General features: G+C 39.6%; 1 long non-coding RNA gene and 1 pseudogene across 1 annotated transcript in view; one reads left to right on the top strand and one right to left on the bottom strand.

Moving 5' to 3' along the window:
• LOC138844388 (uncharacterized) overlaps window positions 1-12327 on the top strand; it is a 239295-nt gene that overhangs the window by 141618 nt on the left and 85350 nt on the right. The gene's annotated exons all lie outside the window — the stretch shown is intronic.
• On the bottom strand, window positions 4615-5724 carry LOC127490920 (large ribosomal subunit protein uL16-like; annotated as a pseudogene).

Genomic DNA, 12327 nt, shown 5'->3' with positions numbered 1-12327 from the left:
ATCTTTTACTGTTTTCTCAGGCCATAGCAGAGAGCTGGATCAGAAGAGGAGCAGCCAGGACTAGTACCAGCACCCACATGGGATGCCGGCGCTTCAGGCCAGGGCTTTAACCAGCTGTGCCACAGTGCGGGCCCACATCTAGGTGTTTTTTTTTTAAATGTAATTCTATTTGATGTCACTCAAAACTCACTCCATTGTCCTTATTTTGCACAGTTAGTCTCAAACCTTCATTTGAAGTCTGTGCCAACTCAAAGGCTGGAATTTTTGAGCTCCGGGAAGTGATGATTGTGTCATGCAGTGCTTAGGAATTGAGTGATTCATATTTTTGTTTTAAAGAGAAAGCCCTGCTGACAGTGATCCACCTCCTTGCATTTTGTCTTACATCATTTTATTATAATGTAAAATGAATGTTCACGTGCCTTATTTAAATGTGAAAGAAATATGCATTAACAACTCTCATATAATAAAAAGCAAATTCACAAATTAAAAACTAACAAAATTTCAAAATCACTAAAGTTCAAATTAATAGATGTTATTTAATGTAATACATGGCATTGTTTTACTGGAACTACATTGTTGATAACAGGGCTTAATACCAAGGATGCAGCTTCAAATCAGACTCTTCATATGAGTATAACCAGTTTTTATAGTTTGACTTCAACAATACTAATGTTAGATAAAATATATGTTCTCCTAAGTATGATTTTATTTCCTAACTTAGGTTAAACAGGCTTTGTATAAAATAGAAACTCTTTCAGTGAATAATTTTCTTAGAATAATTTTTGGGAAATGCCAACTCTATGAATTGTTAAAATTTAAAATCGTCAAATTAAAAAAATCAGTATATGGGTATTTAATCCAATCATCATGGTAATGAATACTTCAGAGTGTATTTATTTATTTATTTATTTTGACAGGCAGAGTGGACAGTGAGAGAGAGAGACAGAGAGAAAGGTTTTCCTTTGCCGTTGGTTCACCCTCCAATGACCGCCGCGGCCGGCACACTGCGGCCGGTGCACCACGCTGATCCGAAGCCAGAACCCAGGTGTTTCTCCTGGTCTCCCATGGGGTGCAGGGCCCAAGCACTTGGGCCATCCTCCACTGCCCTCCCAGGCCACAGCAGAGCGCTGGACTGGAAGAGGGGCAACCCGGAAAGAATCCGGCGCCCTGACCGGAACTAGAACCCTGTGTGCTGGTGCTGCAGGAGGAGGATTAGCCTACTGAGCTGCGGTGCCGGCCCAGAGTGTATTTATTGTTAATGGCTTATAGCTATTTAGCGTCTGAGCAATAAACCTACTCAAAAATACCATGATTCAAGATCCTACATTTAGGTAGGTTTCTTCATTGATTTTAATTAATTATTTATTTATATGAAAGGAATAGAGATATGAGGTAGACAGAGAAAGAGAGAAACAGACAGAGAAAGGAAGCTCTCATCTGCTGGTCCATTTCCTAAATGCCTGCAACAGGCTGGACTAGGCCGCATCAAAGACAGGAGCTGGGGATTGAATTGAGGTTTCCCATGTCGGTGGCAGGAATCCACTGCTTGATCCAGCACCTGTTACTTCCTAGAGTCTGCAATAGCAGGAAGCTGGAATCAGAAGCTGAACTGGGACTTGAACCCAGGCACTGTGATTTGGGAGCAGGTGCTCTGAGCAACATTTTAACCACTTGTCCAATCACCTACCCTGAACATTTACTCTTAAATCTTAAGTTTTTCTAATGCTGGACACCAAATTGCTAATTATTTTAATATGATACTGTACATTGAAACAAGTTTTGAAGTATTAGCCAAAGTGCTATTTTTTCAGAAGGCTAATTTTTTTTTAATCTACAAGATGGGCATCATGGCAGAGATGACCCACTGTCCACCAAAATCCTTACTCCCTTTTGTATAACATGGGCTTCTGAAAAGTGACATAGTGATTGCCTGATTGTGGAATGCATATCCTAGTTCCACTTTGTATCTAGGTGAGGCCGTGTGATAATGGAATGTGAGTGGGAGTCTGTGTGAAGCTTGTGGACCAGGACTTAAAGAGGAATTTTACCTTCCCCATTTTTTTTTCCTTCTGTTAGCTGGGTTCAGGTGACAATGATTTGAAACTGGAAGAAGTGTTAAACTTTTTCTTTTCTTAAAGATTTATTTATTTATTTGAAAGAGTTACACAGAGAGTAGAAGCAGAGATAGAGATAGAGATAGAGATAGAGATAGAGATAGAGATAGAGAGAGAGAGAGAGAGAGAGAGAGTCTTCTATCCACTGGTTTACTCTCCAGATGGCCTCAACGGCTGGAGTTGTGCCAATCTGAAGCCAGGAGCTAGGTGCTTCTTCCCGGTCTCCCATGCAGGTACAGGTACCCAAGCACATGGGCCATTTTCCACTGCTTTCCCAGGCCACAGCAGAGAGCTGGATGGGAAACGGAGCAGCCTGGTCTCTAACCAGCGCCCATATGGGATGCTGGCGCCGCAGGCGAAGGATTAACCTACTGTGCCATGGCGCTGGTCCCAGCAAACTTTTTCTTTAAGGGCCAAATAGTAAATGGCTTAAGTTTGCAGGTCATAATATCTCTATGGCAACTATTCAGGACTAACATTGTAATGCAAAAGCAGCCACAGACAAAACATGTATGAATAAGCACAGCTGTGTTCCAATAAGATTTTGTTTACAAAAAACTGGCAGAAGGCCAGATTTGGGTTATTTTGTCACCCATACAAGAGTCCTGGATAGAGTTCCTAGTTACTGGCTTTAGCCTGGCCTAACCCCAGATATTTCAGCCATTTGGAAAGTAAACCAGCAGATGGAAGATTGAGATATCTTTTCCTCTCTCCCTCTTCCTACCCTACTTCTTTCTCTCCCCTCCACTTTCTCTTTTTCTCTGTGACTCTGCCTTTGAAATGAATAAATAGGGGCTGGTGCTGTGGCACAGTGTGTTAACACCCTGGCCTGAAGCTCCGGCATCCCATATGGGCGCCGGTTTGAGTCCTGGCTTTTCCACTTCCCATCCAGCTCTCTGCTATGGCCTGAGAAAGCAGTAGAAGATGGCCCAAGTCCTTGGGCCCCTGCACACGTGTGGGAGACCCGGAAGAAGCTCCTGGCTCCTGCCTTCGGTTCGGCACAGTTCCGGCCATTGCGGCCAATTGTGGAGTGAACCAAAGAATAGAAGACCTTTCTCTCTCTCTCTCTCTCTCTCTCTCTGTAACTCTGACTTTCAAATAAATAAATAAATCTTTAAAAAAAGAAATGAATAAATAAGTAATTGTTGAAAATTTGGGAAATTGGACTGTGGTGCTACCAAAACAAACAAAAAAAAACCTAAAATATATGGTACTGGCTTAGCGAGCAGATAATGGGCACTGGGGAAACAAACACGTAATGTTAGATTAATAAAACTTTGATGACAAAACCTTTTGTGAAACCATCACCTGCAATAGCTTGAAAGGGATAGCTTGAGTCTGCAGCTGTTGATGTGGGGCTGAAGGAGAGAGGAGAATTGGAAAAAGCTAGAATCTTATTATGTGTTTGCAATGCTGGGCTGCTGCATTCAGGAAGATATTGCAAGAAAGTGATGAGCTCAGGCAAAGAGTATCTGATTAGAGAACAAGAAGTAAAAGGGACTGGAAAGAGTCCAGACATGTGGGGCTTTTCAGTGTGAATGCATCTGGATCCTAAACAACAGGAAATATTGAAACAAGACTTGAGTGACAAAGATCCAATAAGGTTCCTCGGTCAAATGAAATGACTCAGACTACAGCAAAGATACAATTGTGTATCCTGTTCTCTCACCCAAGCCTTTGGCTTTGGAGGATCTCATTAAACTGAGAAATAAATGCCAAAATAAAGGAAGCAAGAAACAAAGTGGACTTGAAGCTGGTATAAGAAAGTGGTTACACATGGAACTGACCAGAGCAAATAGATTGAGACCTGCTAAATTCCTGGGCATCCTATATTGCCAAAGGTAGTTTGTATTATTACTGAATCCCTGTAAAAAGACTGCACAACTCTGTTCATTGCCTTCAGACTTGCACTACCTCCTTGAGAGAGACATGTGCTTCCCTCATCCAGTGGAACGTGAGAAGAAGGAATGAATATCATCTTGTGCTATCGAATGCATTAGGAGCCGTTGTATGACTCTACTAATCCTAAGTAGGAGTTATTTCAGTCTGGGCTCCAGAATAAAGAAGTCACATAGAACAAGCTGCTTTCAGGCTATGTATTGTGGACAAATAATGTGAGCAAGAGACAAACCTTTATTGTTGTAAGCCACTGCGATTTGGATGCAAAACTTATCAATGGCTGAATAATACATAAAGAAATGATACTGCTGACCCAAAATCTGTGACCATTTAAGCTTTTAAAAAATGCCAGCCCCCAGTTGAATGAACAGAATGACTATGGAAATTAGACAACTCCCAATGATGGCATCCTCCCCAACATTTATTTCAGATGTGGCCAAGGAGGACAACAGACAGAAACTCTGAGAGAGCTAAAGATGAGCAAAGAAGAGCAGAACCAAGGCCCAATAAAGCAATTCACCCATTTCCAAGATATGGGTTTCTTTTTTGTTAAGATTTTATTTTAGAGACAAAGAGAGGGAGAGATAGAGAGAAACTAGTTCACTCTTCAAATGGCCATGATGGCTGGAGGTGGGCTTGTCCAAAGCCAGGAGCCAGGAATTTCTGGGTCTCCTACATGGGTGCAGGGGCCCAGGCACTTGGGTCATCTTCTACTGCTTTCCAAGGCTATAGCAGAGAGCTGTTTCAGAAGAGGAGCTGCTGGGACACAAACTGGCACCCATATGGAATGCCGGCATCACAGGCAGAGGCATAGGCTAATGAGCTATAGCACTAGCCCCCAAAATATTGGTTCTTTACAATGGCTCCCTACTAAGATTTACTGCTATGGTCCTGTGACTGCTGTACATTTCCCACTCTTTTTTTCTGAACAGCAATCAGGATTTATTATTGATGATGAAGGAGTGCAGAATAGTGGAAGCCATCATGAGAGGAGGGCTTGCCACTTGTCTAAGGGATCACAACTGGGGAGAGGCGCTTCTCAGACACCCTGTCTTCAAATTCACCTGCACTGAACGTGGTGATACCCACTTTTTTGAGATGTGGGTCTTCTGGAGGCCAGAGCACTTGAACTTGGCCCTGTATAGGGCCTCAACCACATGTTCCTTGCTCTGCAGCTTGGTGCAGATGGACATGATGACTGAAACAATGTGAACCCTGGCCACTGTGCCTTGGGGCTTTCCAAAAGCACCCCACATACCTGTCTGCAGCCTGTCAGCTCCATTACAGAACAAAATCTTGTTGATTCAGATGACATGGAAGGAGTGGAGCTGTATTTGAATATGAAATCCATCTTTGTCACAGCTTTTTACCATGTAATTGCACAAATACAGGCAGCCTTCAGGGCTTCAGAAGACAGCTGCTAATATTCATCTGACACCATGTGCTCACCCAGTGGAAACTCACCCACTTTTACCTTATTCTGGCCCAGATCAAAGATATGGATCTTGGCTTCAGGGACACCTCAGCAGAAGTGACTTACACTGGATAGGTCACTGAAAGAAGACAGCTCCCTCTCTTTCTTTATCCAAAATAGAGCTAATTTCATATACCTGGTCTTTGCTACACAATTCCATAGTTTAGTTTTCAGTTTATTGGTTTCCAGACCAAAATAAGACCTTATAAATATGGTGAAGAGGTGAAGATCATGCATTTTGAGCTAGTTGCAGAAAGAGGATTGTTCTGACCCTTAATTTCTTTAGGGAGGAATGTGCCATATGTGTGCAAAGAAGGGTGAACATAGAAACCTAGGCTGAGGGACAGACTATTAAGACAGCGGAACACAAAAAAATTTGTGCTACCCCTTCCTGGACATAGAGATGTTTCCTTGAAGAGATATTTCCCTGTCTCCCCTCTATATAAAGGTGTGGTAGTTCTCAACAAAGAGATTTTCATGAAATAGTTCTTGTATCAAGGTGACTAATTCTCACCAAAGGAATGTTTGTGAAAATCACATTTGTCATTTCTGGGTCAAAGCTTCTAAGAAATGGATGTGTCTTCTTTTTCTTCCTATTAACTGGAAGCAGATAAAAACTGTAAGCACTTAGAGGATGATGGGATCAAAGGATAGGAAGAGCTGCCTGCTGATCAAGAACCCTGCCTTGTATTGATTTATGAGTACTAAATAAACTTCCATTGTATTTAAGCCATTTTTATCATTAAGTCTATTTTTTTACGATAACAAGATTATACTTATTCTAAGCTTCTATATCATTGAAAGGATTACAAGAGATCAAGGACTAAGTACAGTTCAAGAATGTATTAATTGTTCAATAAATACACATTCATTCTATTTCTCGATGTAATAATTAAATTCCGTCTGCTTTTCTGCTACCTTACTCTGCATGCTTTTATTCCTAATAAATGAGTCAGAATATCTGTCCCAATCTGAGTTCTTTACAGAGATACTTCTGCTTACATAAGAATGCACTAAAACCTTATAAAAACTAGCTTTGGTTGTTTGTTTTTGACTTTGGAATTCATCCAGAACTTATCTCGGTGCATTCATGCCCATTCACAATTCTTTATTGTCATCTTACCTCACTTTGCAGTCTCCACTGGATGCTCCATGGATCTGCTCCTCATTTTTATTTTAAATTTTTGTCTTTCATGCTGCACATGCATTACATCTCTTAGACACAGTGCCAATATTAGCCCACCAGTACCGTGTGCCTCCATTCCAACCCTGTCAGACACTGCAGGTCTGCTCCCCATGTCCAGTTTAATTCCTTGGGGAAAGGAGATTTGTAGATTTCAAAGGATTTAAAACTGACTCTCTCCTAACTTCAGGTTTGAAAATGATATATTCAGGGACATTATGCCGCTTCGTGAATCATGCCTTTTCCAGAGAACGCAAATGCATACTTGACCCAGTGCCACTACTGCACAAATGAATAACCACTCTCTGTTGAGCTGTATATTGGAAAGCCTGTCAAGATTTCAAGAAACTAATGGAGTCTTTTATTCATTCCCTTATTCATTATTCTCAGCCTATCCACTTGAAAATATTAGACACTTGAGAGTAGAGACTTTGGCTTGCTTGTTCTTTGTGTCTAGAAAAAAGCCTAGCACATAAATATTTGTTAAACAAGTCACTGAAGAGCCATGTATCCCCTATCTTCTCTATCATGAAATTCTGCTACCAGTACTGCTTAGACCTTCTTTAAGTCTCCATGTTCTTCCTCCTTCTCATTAACTAAATGTTATGCAAGTTTGTAAAACAAAGAGGCAGGAGAACTTCTCCTGAATAGAAGATGAAGTGGGTAGCCAAACTCTCCTTTTTTAATGCTTGGCTTCCAGGAAAGCAACCATATTCACTTTCATCACTCAAATCCAAGGCCTTCAAGAATTCAGTTGTGGTAGCGTTCCATAAGGCCCTCTATCAACTCCCAAAGGTACCCTGGGGCTTGCTTAGGATTACTAAAGTCTAGCATAAGTGTCATTCAAGATGACTAACTACTATTATTAATCCCTGTTAGAGATCAGTTTTGTGAAACTTTGGGCTTGAAAAGGTATGACTTTTAGAGAATCTAGAACTTGGGTGACAAAGAGTAGTAAATGAAAATGGTTTCACAGAAATGTCTCAATCCATTGAATGATATGGTTCAGCTGGTCCAACATCCCTTTTGTCTTCCTGTAAATCATAAATGGAATATTCCATGACTTTCTAGATGAGAAGATTTCTCTATGTATATAATATCCAGTCAACCCTTGATTCTTAGGAAATTTACCATGGTGTCACCTCCCAGTCAAATCTGAAAAGCATGGCTTAAATTAGAGTTTGGTGGTGGTTATAGCTGGGTCATCATATTTTTATCCAAGTAAGATGATCCAAAGATGTCAAAGAAAATGACTAAGATTTTCGTGTGGGAGTACCCAACAAAGTCAAGAACTTCAAGTTATCTGCAAATTGTTCTGGTTATGGGAGATTTCTGAAGTCTTATGATCATTTACCTCTCATTTCTCTAGACCAATTGTTCTCAATGTATATTCCCCAGAACAGCATCATTATTAATGGACTTGTTAGAAATTCACATTATTAGGTAATACCATAGACCCTGGTGGTAAGACTCAGTAATTTGTGTTTAATAAACCTTCTAGCTATTTCTGTTACAAGCTCAAGTTAGAGAACCACTGACCTAATGTGGTTCTCTGAGATCTTTACATGGGGAAAAGATTTTTATTGCCATTTCATAGTCATTGATAAATTTTGTTCAACTTATCTACAAACTCTACCTACTCAGACTCAGCCTAGTTCTTCATTAAACCTGACAAGCCCTTGAACATCACTGAAGGAAAGCATATTCTTTCAGAAGCAAATCCAAGTTTGGATAGTCTTCAATCTTTATGACTTGTCTGGAAGATCCCAGCCTAGACCAACTACTCTGTGTGGCAATATTATAAAGACATTCCCTTGTCATAAGGCTTTTAGATGAGCTCAAACTATACAAGTGAGCATTAGCTGAACAGAAGCCCATCAGTTTCTTAGACTTGTTCTTGTGTTACCCATTCTAATCAACAACTCAATTAATTATATTCTCTAGCTTCTGTTTGATTTTGTATTGTCTTACGAGAATAATCTATTCTGCCTAGACAAATATTTCCTTCAGTTCTTGAAATTTCTCTTCAGACACTCACTATGCACCTGAATCACATTTTCAGACCCACAATGATACTGTGCGAATGATGAGCTTGGCCAACCCTTTAGATAGTATTCCCATCAGGGAAGGTGTTCAACAGATGAAAAGTTTATATAGTTTATCCTTTTTTAAAAAATCTAACTGTGTTGGACAACTCTGGAACAGTTCAACTTTGCTTGGACTCCATCTGTGAACATCATGCCAGGTAGTCCTCCAAGGTAGGCTTCCACGTGACCAGCATGGAAATATTGGACTTTCCTTTCATTTCTGGACCATTTTTCCTTACTGATTCTACTAAATCATGTGTGTTGGGTGGAGGGGGGGAGGTGAAGAGAGAGTCTTTGTCTCTCTCAAATAAATGAAATAAAAAATATTAGAACAAATTTCCATGTACCTATCATCAAGTTTAAATAGCAGTATAATCAAATAGATTACAATTCCTGTATAACCTCCCCTTTAACCTCTTCTCTCCATCCCCCAGAGGTAGTTACTGCAGGTAAATATCATCATGAACAGAAGTATAATCACTGCTCATCATCCAATATATTTTATTCCACTAAGACCAGTTTTAATTATCCTTGATGTTGCCTATACAATCTCAAGCTGGCAACCATCAATCTTGTTTTATGAACCTTTCAGAATAGAGTTAGTGTAATGGCTCTTAATCTTTGTTTTCCTGCTTTTCACCATCATTTCTACTAATGATTTGTTTAATCTTTAACTTTAATTCTACTATTTTCCATTAATACAATTAAATCTAAAGCTGATAACAGCAGACAGGGAGAAAGGGCTTTCTCTGTATCTGATATAATCCTGTCATATAATTTGAAGACATGCTTAAAACTTGCTATGCAAATATCTCTCCATCAATCTGGGTAGGTACTAAATAGGATCACTTCATGCTTTCTTTTCTGAAAGTTTGAGTCATGAGAGCTCTAATAACTTCAGATACCAGAGGTGATATTCCTTTGGTAGTCTGAGCCTCTCTTGAGAATATGAAATACTCCTCTATGTCACTATGTTTCTAGAAGTCTATTACTAGGTTATTCTCAAAACTGGATCTAGAAGATACCTATGTGAGCTTTCCTGAAGAGACTTAAATGATTGCATACATAATATTGTCTGTTCCTAAGCTACTAGGAATTTATGACATTTTTCCTCTATTAGGGACTGTTGATTCTATTGAAGTCTGAAATTACTCAAAGGACTTGATTAAATAGAATATCCAGGAGGGTGATAAGTGTCTTAAGACCTGTCTTTAAGAGTAGAGCTTCAAGGATATTCTGAATATATATTGTAGGAGAAAATACTCTCAATTTTCTTCTTCAAAAAAGAGAAACATCAATGTAATGACGCTTGGTAACTGCTACAATTGAAATAAACTAATTCTAAAAGTATTTTTTTCATTTATTAAAAAAATGGCTTTACTCTCAGATACCTATTGGATCCTATCTTCATCATCCAAAAGGCAAGAGGCAAATCATTTTTGGGAAATTATACAAAGAGAAAGTAGATAAGTATAGATTATACCACTGAGAAAGATTATGTCTGAACTTTTAACATTAAATATCCTGGAAGTTGTATAAATCTCTGTAGTCATAAGAATGGAATGTTAATCAAGTTAATTACACAACTACAATATTCATAATAAAATCATATCCTTTATTTGTCCAAAAGAGAAGCCTATGAAACAGAATAAAATGCTCCTAAAAATGGATTACATTAGCAAGAATGTGAAGCTCAAATATTGTAGTTGAATAATCATGATTTTTCCTTTCTGGGAAAACTATTATAATGTGGGAAAATAGTTAACTGTCATATACACATAATCAAAAATCAACAAATAATGTTAATGTTTTAACATTTTTGCTCCAGTTTTATACGTTTAATAAAGGAACTAAAATATCTCAAATAAAAGTAAAATTCTCTTTGTCTTTCTCCCCAGTCCAAGTCTCCTCTTTTTATTTCCAAAGGCAACTCATAGATCATGAATGTGATGTGTATCCCTTTTGTTTTTGCTCACTCCATTCATGTGCTCTTTTCATTTTGTTTTCAACATACATAACTGTTCTCATATGGGATGTAACATCTCTGATGCTTTTTGTTTGCTGCCATGTTATGGAGGTTACCCTATTGATTGGTATAGATCTATGTCACTCACTTTAATTGCTGTATAGTATTTTATTTCATAACATAATTTTCTTACTCACTGATAGAAAGTTAGTTGTTTCTAATAGGCTATTTTAAACACTGCAGGTTTACAAGATGGTGGAATAGTAAGGGAACTTACTGCTGTAGTCTAGCGGGGAGGATAGTTAGAAACAAGTGGAAGAGTACAATCTCAGGGAAGAGTTAGGGAAAAACTGCAGAGGAAACCACGCAAATTACAGGACACCTAGAGGGTATGGATGCACACAACTCAGGACCCCAGCAGCTGAGAGCCTCAGCACCAGCTGTGCAGAATGAAGTGAGACCAGACAGCAGCAGCCCAAGAACCATTGATAATGCTGCAGGAAGAGCTTGGCATGAGTCAAGCTTGGAGCCGTGTGGGGACAGTGTACCTGCCAACCTAGAGGGAAACGAGGGGACATGTTTCTCTCTTCCTGACCACCTGGCACTGGTGTCCTGTAACTAGCCAAGAGAGGGTGGGTGACATAAAAGAGTTGCACCAGCTCATGTCCACACACCAAGCAACCAGCCAAGAGGAGACATGAGAGTCTGGCTGGCAGAATTGACAGGGGGATGGGTGCTCATGACTATGGGAACTTTGTGTGCTGGGACTATGGAAACAATGTGGCTGCATGGGAAGGCACAAGGTGTGGCTGGGTCTCTGGGCAGTCCTTGTGGATGGCTCCACATGCTCCTTGATTCCCTGGTGAGGTCATTGCTGTGCGATCCATGCTCACACCTTGGACTGTGTGGATCCTTTATGTGGTCCTTATGACAGCATGGATGAATATTATACCCACTGGGGCTAGCACTCAGGCATTGGTCTCCTTAGAATAGAGGGAGTGACCATGAGAGTATGACAACAGAGCTGAACAAACCCCTCTCTGATTAAAAAGAGAGAGGGATTTAACACGACCAACTTGAGTGTCACCTTGGACACTCCTCACCTTTGAACACTGAATAGAGCTCCCTGACCACACCCCGTACATGCCTCTGGCTATTCGCTGAAAGAGCAGACACTAAGCTAAGCCACAAAGGCATAGTCTAAAGATAAAAGCCACCACAGGGGGAAAAAAACAACTAGTATCTCCACAGATGCCTAAAAATAAATGCAGTAATTAAAAAAACAAGAATAAGGAAGACAACATGACACTTCCAAGAGAACAAAACAACACTTCAGTGCTAGAATCTGAAAATGAAAAGACTGAAGAAATGCAAGAAATGGAATTCAAAAACTTGATTGTAGGATTACTTAGAAGTAATCAGAAGCAAATCTATCACTAAGGAAATCCATGCATAACATGAATGAAAATTTATCATATGAAAGTGAAATTTTAAAGAGCAGTCCAAATGAAGTATTGGAAAATAAGAATTCAATAGATCAAATAAAAATGTGGTAGAAAGCATTAACAACAGTCTCAGTGAGGCAGAAGAAAGATATCTGAGTT

Source organism: Oryctolagus cuniculus, chromosome 11 (genome assembly GCF_964237555.1).
Source record: "Oryctolagus cuniculus chromosome 11, mOryCun1.1, whole genome shotgun sequence".
In the NCBI taxonomy this organism is placed as follows: domain Eukaryota; kingdom Metazoa; phylum Chordata; class Mammalia; order Lagomorpha; family Leporidae; genus Oryctolagus; species Oryctolagus cuniculus.
The sequence above is the reverse complement of the archived record's forward strand: the minus strand, read 5'-3'. Positions and strand labels throughout refer to the sequence as shown.